We start from the raw sequence: 7,889 nt of genomic DNA on the forward strand, positions 1-7,889 counted from the left end.
TTTCTCAATTTGCAAATCATTGTCAGAAGCAATAGGTCTTAAATTGATTTATTTGTAATCCAAAAATACATTGGCTCTGTGCATTCTGAAGGTATACATTGTTCTATCTTCTACTCTACATGCTGCTAAGAACTATTGGAAAGTCACTTTTAATAAGTTCATAGTTGGCAGTGGGCAGGGCCTTGCTGAGGAACCCCAGCTGGGCACCTGCTGCGGGTTCATCTACACGTTCCCTCAACTGCCTCCTTTCAACCTTGTCCACCCATTGCGGTCTCTGGTGCCATGGTGGTGGTTCCTGTTCCTGCCGCAGCTCTCTCCCCTTCTTCCCTCTCCACCAGATCGCAGAGGTCACTCACCATGGTTTTACCCAGTGCGGCTGCCAGGCTCTTGGGAAGCAACAGTGCATCTTGTCTTGTTCTTGCTGCCTGGCATGCCAGTGCTTCCTCCAAGAATTTGAAAGATTTATTGGCTGACCTGATACTTAAGGAGCAGGCCAGAATGAAGACCTTCAGGCAGCGACATGGCAAGAAGGTGGTGGGCCAAATCGCTGCAGACACAATGTATGGCGGCATGAAAGGCATTAAGGGACTGGTGTATAAAACATCCGTTCTTGATCCTCATGAGGGTTTCTGTTTCCAAGGCTTTAGTATCCCTGAGTACCAAAAACTGCTACCCAAGGCTAAGGGTGGGGAAGGACCCCTACCCAGGGGACTTATTTTGGCTGCTGGTAACTGGACAGACCCCAAGAGAGGAACAGGTATCTTGGCTCTATCTACTAAAAATACAAAAATTAGCCAGACGTGGTGGCTTGCGCCTGTAATCCCAGTTACTCAGGAGGCTGAGGCAGAAGAATTGCTTGATTCCGGGAGGTAGAGATTGCAGTGAGCCGAGATCATGCCATTGCACTCCAGCCTGGGCAACAGAGCAAGACTCCATCTCAAAAAAAAAAAAGAGAGATATAAACTGTTGGCCGGGCCAGGTGACTCATGCCTATAATCCCAGCATTTTGGGAGGCTGGGGCAGGTGGATCACTTGAGCCCAAGAGTTCAAGACCAGCCTGGGCAACATGGTGAAACCCCATCTCTATAAAAATTAGCCAAACGTGATGGTACATACGTGTAGTCCCAGCTCCTCGGGAGGCTTAGGAGAGAGAGAGTGGGCAAAGAGGGGAGCTCTACCTTCCCATGTGGTCACCATGCTGGACAATGTTCCCACCAATCTATACCCATGTTTGAGCTCAGTGAAGCCATGGAAGCCCTAAACAACTTTCCCTGAGCACATCCGGAGGGTGCCAGCCAAACCAAGTACTGGGAGTTGATTTATGAAGACCATGTATATCTAATCACAAAGCTACCTTGTGTTGCAGAAAAGGTCTACCGAAATCTCTACTGAGAGGGCAGCGGTATTGGGGGTCACTGACTCTAAGCTGGACTGGTCCCACAGTTTCACCAACATGTTAGGCTATACTGATGCTCAGTTCACTGAGCTCATGCACCTGTAGCTTACCATCCACAGTGACCATGAACACAGCAATGTAAGTGCTTATAGCAGCCACTTGGTGGGCAGTGCCCTTTCAGACCCTTCCCTGTCCTTTGCAGCAGCCATGAACGGGCTGGCAGGTCCTCTATATGGACTGGCAAATCAGGAAGTGCTTGTCTGGCTAACACAACTACAGAAGGAAGTTGGCAAGGATGTGTCAGATGAGAAGTTACGAGACTACTTTCAACTCGAGGTGGGTTGTTCCAGGCTATGGCCTTGCAGTGTTAAGGAAGACTGAGCCACAATGTACCTGTCAGCAAGAGTTTGCTCTGAAACACCGCATAATGATCCCATGTTTAAGTTGGTTGCTCAGCTGTACAAGATTGTGCCCAATATCCTCTGAGATAGGGTAAGGCCAAGAATCCTGGGCCCAAAGTAGACGCTCATGGTGGGGTGCTCTCCAGTACTATAGCATGACGGAGATACATTGCTATGCGGTCCTGTTTGGGGCATCACAGGCATTGGGTGTACTGGCACAGCTCATCTGGAGCTGAGCCCGAGGCTTTCCTCTAGAAAGACCCAAATCCATGAGCACAGGTGGTCTGATGAAGTCTGTGGACTCTATGTCAGGATAAAACTGGATACTGGGGGAAACTGACTATCAGAAAGTGAGGAAGCCTTAAAAAATGTATATTGTTGTTTCAGGGGGCCTTTAAAGACTTAAGATTAAATTATATCTGAGGCACTGATAATATGTTTGAGGTTAAAATATTAATTCAGAGTTTAAAAAATGAAAAATGATCCCTTTTTCCCTAACCAGTACCCTCCCCCTGCCTGGTATGAGTTGCCCATCAACTGTAGGATGACCAGAACTAATGCATGTGCTGTGGTTTAAGTTTGGTCCCTCTCTGTCTCTAGAGTGAGAATGTGGCTCCACTTTCTCTGGGTCAAAGCCAGTTGCAGAGAATCTACAGTCACTTTGGAGCTTTTGCTTCTTCTCTGTCAAACCTCAACAAGCCAGCTAACCAAGACTCTGCCCCTTCTGTTTCCATAGGAATCACATTGGATAGTCAGCAGTACCAAGCCCCTTGGCACTGTCTTGTGCATACAAACACCTCCTAGAAAGACCTTTTGGTTAGCCAGACAGGCATGCTTTGGCAAATTTTTAAGATACCAAGTGACCATAAAGGCATGGCGTTTGTGGTGACTGGCACCCAACGTTAGATTCTATTTCGATTTTTAAAACTATCCAATTAAAATTAAGGCCTGGGAGTGTTCTGTTTCCCATGACTTTAATACTCATTTCCTCCCAGACTTTCCATACCTGTTGTATCCCAAGCTGAGGATGTTCCGGACCTCCTACTCTTGGTCTCTACTAGAAACCTCTCAAGAGATCTGTGGTCCCAGTGATTGGGTTTTATCAGTGCTTAATATGAACTAAGGTTTTATACTTCCACAGAACACAAGCCACTACCCTCTGACTTTCCCTTACCCTTCTAATATGCTATGGGGCATAGAGCAGGGTCTCAGGAATGGCCAGCATGGTATTTTCAGAGTCTGGTCCCTGGGGTATTAGCACCTCTTTTTGAACAGGGAACTGATTCAGGATTGGACATGATCTCCTCTGATTATCATGTCCTGGGGCTGAGGGCATTAAAAATAGTAAGCCTCCCTCCTCATCTGCTGCCTCAAGAAAATGCCCCCTTGTTTATCAACATCCTTTTCCTGTACCTTCCCCAAGAGCTCACAGTACAATGTTTGTTTTAGAGGCCCCCTTTGCACAAGTTTTCAGCAACTCGGAATGCTCTGCTGCCTTTGAGGTAGGCTTGAGATACACTCCTGCTGTGCCCCCTTCTTCCCTCCAAACTCCTGCCTTTGTGTGGATCCCCAATCCCGGAACCACAGTGTTCAGTTGGACACACGTAAATCCCTGGGTAACCATCAAGTCATGATGCAGACTTCAGGCTGTTCTGTATAAAATGCAAAATAAACATCTTTATTAACAACAGCAAAAAGTTCACAGTTAAGTGGAGGAATCAGACAAGCATATCACTGTTGTCATTGACACCATATGCTGTAGGGAACTGAGGAGTGGCATCTACTGAGCCTAGAGGAATCTGAGGAGCCTTCACAGAGGAAGTGATATTAGAGTCTTGAATAAGGAATCGAGTGTTCATCATTCAGGCAAGGCAGGGGAGGCCTTTGCAAAGAACGTGCAGGGCTGGGAGAGAATGTAAAATAGTCAGCCCCGAGTAAGTTAATATGGTGTATGATAGTGAAAAATAAATCTTGAAAGACAGAGACCTGACTGACCGTGCAAAGACCTAATGTCCAGATAGGAAGCCTGGACTTCATCTGGTAGGTCATAGGAATCTATTTAAAGAATGTATATGTGTGTGGGTGGAGTGGGGGCTTCTACAAGAAATACACAAGTAATCTTTGGATAGTGTCTTCGGTTTCGTTTCTGAAGACATAGCCCAAAATGGGGATTGAGTGAGCAAAAAAGGCTGAGTGTAGCTGTGGACACAACAGGACACGTGCTTTCGTCTCACCCATGGGGAAGCACTGGAGCACAAATTGCACCACAGGGTTAATACCATCCCAAGGCATGGGGTTGCCCTACCTGGGTCGATTAGTCCTTGGCCCAGGGTTTGATGAGAAGGGAAAGAGGTAGAGCTTCCTGTGCTAGCACTGGCCAAGAGCAATTCTCAGGAGAAGGGGGCATCCATCAGTACTCACAGCTCCCATCACAGTATGAGTGCAGAAGCAGGTAAAGAGGAACTGAGCAGAGCACCAGCAATGCATCCATTGCAGAGAGCTTTAACTCAACGGCACAAATGTATTCTCAATGAACATTTCTGGCTCTTCCTCTGAAAGTTTGAAACTCTGGTACGTCTACATCCATCAGATGAGGAGAGTCTTGTGGTGTTGACAACCAACTAATCATCCCACATTGACAGAGTGAGTAGACCCAGAGTGTGCTCTTCTGTGTCATAAGGGAGAATTTTCTATCTACAGGGAGAGCCTTGGGGTTGAGGAAATCATATTTCAATGTGTAAAAACATTAAGTAACAGTAGAAAAGTTAAAGATGTTCATGAGGCAGCAGTACAGCAGCTCTCAAAGAAATAGAAGACAATTGTCACATGAATGGCTGTGTCTTCAGTTGGACTAGAGTCACTCCTTTGCTCTTTTGAAACACTTTCTCTCTGATACTTTCAAGATACTTGAGAAGTGACATCAGTTTCACTGCCATTAGCTTACCTGAATTGTATACACAATATGGGCATGGAAGCAATGCTGCCTGCCTCTCAATATGATGTGTACATTCATTCATTCATTCATTCATTCAACAAATACTATGTGGTACGCAGTGCCCCAGGTGAGAGAAATATCACAAAGAACAGCGCAATATCCCTGAGGTTGGGAAGCTTACATTTTAGATTTGCAGAGGCATACAGGCTATATATAAGTAATTAAGTAAGAATGAATGTCAGCTTGTGATAGGTATAAGGTAAAAAATAAAGCAGGTGAGCTGGGTATGTGGGTGGGTGGTTCATGCTGTAATCCCAGCACTTTCGGAGGCTGAGGTGGGAGGATTGCCTGAGCTCAGGAGTTTGAGACCAGCCTGGGCAACATAGTAAGACCCTGCCTCAACAACAACAACAAAAATAGCCAGGCGTGGTGATTCATGCCTATAGTCCCAGCTACTTGGGAAGCTGAGGTGGGAGGATTGCTTGAGCCTAGGAGTTTGAGACTGCAGTGAGCCATGATCGCACCACTGTACTCCAGCCTGGGTGACAGTGAGACCCTGTCATAAATAAATAAATAAAGCAGGATAAAGTGGGTAGAAAGCACCAGAGTGCCAAGGGGTTGATGTTGATTTCTATTTTATTTAGAGTAATCTGAGAAGGCTTCACTTATAATTTGGCTTGAAGAAAACATGAGAGCAAGTCATGCAATGTTCAAGTAAGAGTGCAGCAGTCAGAAGAAAAAGCTATGCACGGGCCCTAAGGTTGAAAGTGTTCTTAGTGTGTTTGAGAAACATCAAGGAATGTGCAAAAGGCAGAGTGATAGAAGATGAGATCAGAGAGGTGAGAGGTGGGGAGAGGTGTCACATGTGTCCCTGGAGGCCATTGTAGGGCTTTTGCCTTTTATTCTGAATGAGGTAGGAAGCCTTTGTAGTGTCTTGAGCAGAGACATGATATGATCTGGTTTATGATTTAAAAGACCCAGTTGGGTGCATTCAGGACTGGCTACAGTTTGAAGGACCTGGTGAGAAATGAAAGTGTGAGGCTATTTGTTCAAAAATTATCAAGAATTTCAAGATGGCAACAGCACAGCATTAAACCGAGCACTGGGTCCTTGTGAGTGAGGGGCCCTGTGTGACTGCACGGGTCACATGCCTATGATGCTGGCCCTGGATATATTGAGTATAGGCTGCCAGGAGTGAAGGGCAGAGGCAGTGAGACCTGTAAAAAGTCAGTGCAAACATCCAGTGGTGGGTGAAAGTATAGACATAGCAGTGGAAGTGGTGAGGAGGAGGCACACACTGTTGTTGTTGTTTTTATATATATTTTTGAAGGTAGAGCTGATAGCATTTGCTAATGGATTGGTTGAAATTTATTGAGACAGAAAAGAGGAGGAGCAGGTCTTTAGTGTAAAGCAGAAGTTCATAGTTGGACTTTAATAAATGTGAAGTCATTTGAAAGCAAGGGGAAAATGACATTTAAGCAGTTGGATGTATGATTCTGGAATTGAGGAAAGAGATCCAGATTGCAGATCCAAATTTGGGAGTCTCATCTCCATAAAGAAAGCATTTAAGATCACAAAAACAGATAAGATGGGACAGATAGGAAAAAAATGGGGAAAGAAGAAAAGAGAAGATAAGGAACAGATACATAAATGAGAAGAGCAAAGTTAGGGTATAAGACACTCTACTTAGAGATCGGAGACATTGGGAGGAACAAACAAAAGAGGACTAGAACTGTGAATGAGGAGAGATGATCCAGAGGCCACATGAGAAAAATGTGTCCAGAAGAAAGTGTTAATCATGTCATGTGACCCAGTAGCTGAGGACTGAGGATCAACCATTGAATTTAGCTTCATAAAGGTTGTTTGTGTTCCTGGTAGGAACTGCTTTGGTTTAACAGTGAAAACAAAAACTTCTGTAAAGTGCAAACCATTTAGAATGAAGGGAGAGGTAATGAAAGATAGCAAACACATACAACTCTCCAAGAGTTTTGAAAAAACGGAAACAGAGGAATGAGTGGTGACTGGAGGGAAATACGGGGTTATGTGATCGTTTTTTGTTTTGTTTTTAAATCGTGAGAAATAAGCATGTTTTATTCCCTCTAAAAAGTATTTAGAGGGAATTATGTAGTAGAGAAGGAAAATTTGATGGTGGAGAAACAAAAGGGACAATTGCTAGAGCGATGTCCTGAATAGTAGAGAAAGGATGGCGAACAGGGCCCAAGGGAAGTAGGTGGCTTTGCACAGAAACAAAGACAGTTCATTTATCTTAATGGAGTTGCGGTGAGAGAGCAGAGTTATGCATCCAGATGCAGGAAGTGGGTAGATGTTATGTTGGGAGGGTATAGGAATTCTATTCGGATTAATTCTCATTTCTTCACAACAGAGGAAGTAAATTCAACAAGAGAAATCGAGGATAAGGAACATGGTGTTGCAGTTCAAACCAGTTCCAGCCAAAATGGACTCTAGTCACAAACAAATAGTCATAACAATCCAAATCGGTGGCTGAATAGAGTTCTGAGGTTTTGACAAAGAGGTAAAGTTATGAAATAGTTGTCTAGGAGCAGGCAAAAAAGTGGATTAGAGAAATTAGAATTGCTACTTAGCACTAAGGGGCCACTTGAGATTAGAGGTGTTACATGAAGAGTGAGATTTGAACTGAGTTTTAAAGAATGTTAAGAACTTGGATGGAGAGACAAGGTAGAGAACTTTAGACAAAGATGATCTGTAGACCCAAGGCCTGACGTTCTCATCATTATTGTTTGCCTTAGTTTGTGTATCCTCTACAAGCCCAAGGCGAGCATTTCTTTGGAAGAGGATTTCAGGAAACACAAGTGAGGAAGTGAGTGAAAGAGAGGTGGGGTAATGAAAGAGCCAGTAAAGGCTTTGTTAAGCTGGCCACCACTGTGTTCAAATGGAGCTCATTCTCACTGGCGATTCTCTGAGAAAGTTGAACCATGCCCCAGAATTATTCCACCAGCAGGGAGGGAGAGGCGGAGGCATTCATCCACCAGCTATCACATACTCCTTCCATGGGTTGAGGGGTGTATCCCCAGTATTTTAATTTGTTCATGCTTGTGGCCAGCAGCTCTTGAGGCACAAGAGAAAGCCTGCAGAAAGAAAGCTTCAGCATGGGAAAAACTGTCTTGATTGCTCTGTC

The 7,889-nt window shown here is 44.7% G+C and overlaps 1 pseudogene; it reads left to right on the plus strand.

Moving 5' to 3' along the window:
- The first annotated feature begins 351 nt into the window (after window positions 1-351).
- LOC117076694 lies at window positions 352-2,114 on the plus strand (annotated as a pseudogene).
- Window positions 2,115-7,889: the final 5,775 nt, after the last annotated feature.

The sequence above is a fragment of the Trachypithecus francoisi genome, unplaced genomic scaffold, assembly GCF_009764315.1.
Source record: "Trachypithecus francoisi isolate TF-2019V2 unplaced genomic scaffold, Tfra_2.0 Lachesis_group0, whole genome shotgun sequence".
In the NCBI taxonomy this organism is placed as follows: domain Eukaryota; kingdom Metazoa; phylum Chordata; class Mammalia; order Primates; family Cercopithecidae; genus Trachypithecus; species Trachypithecus francoisi.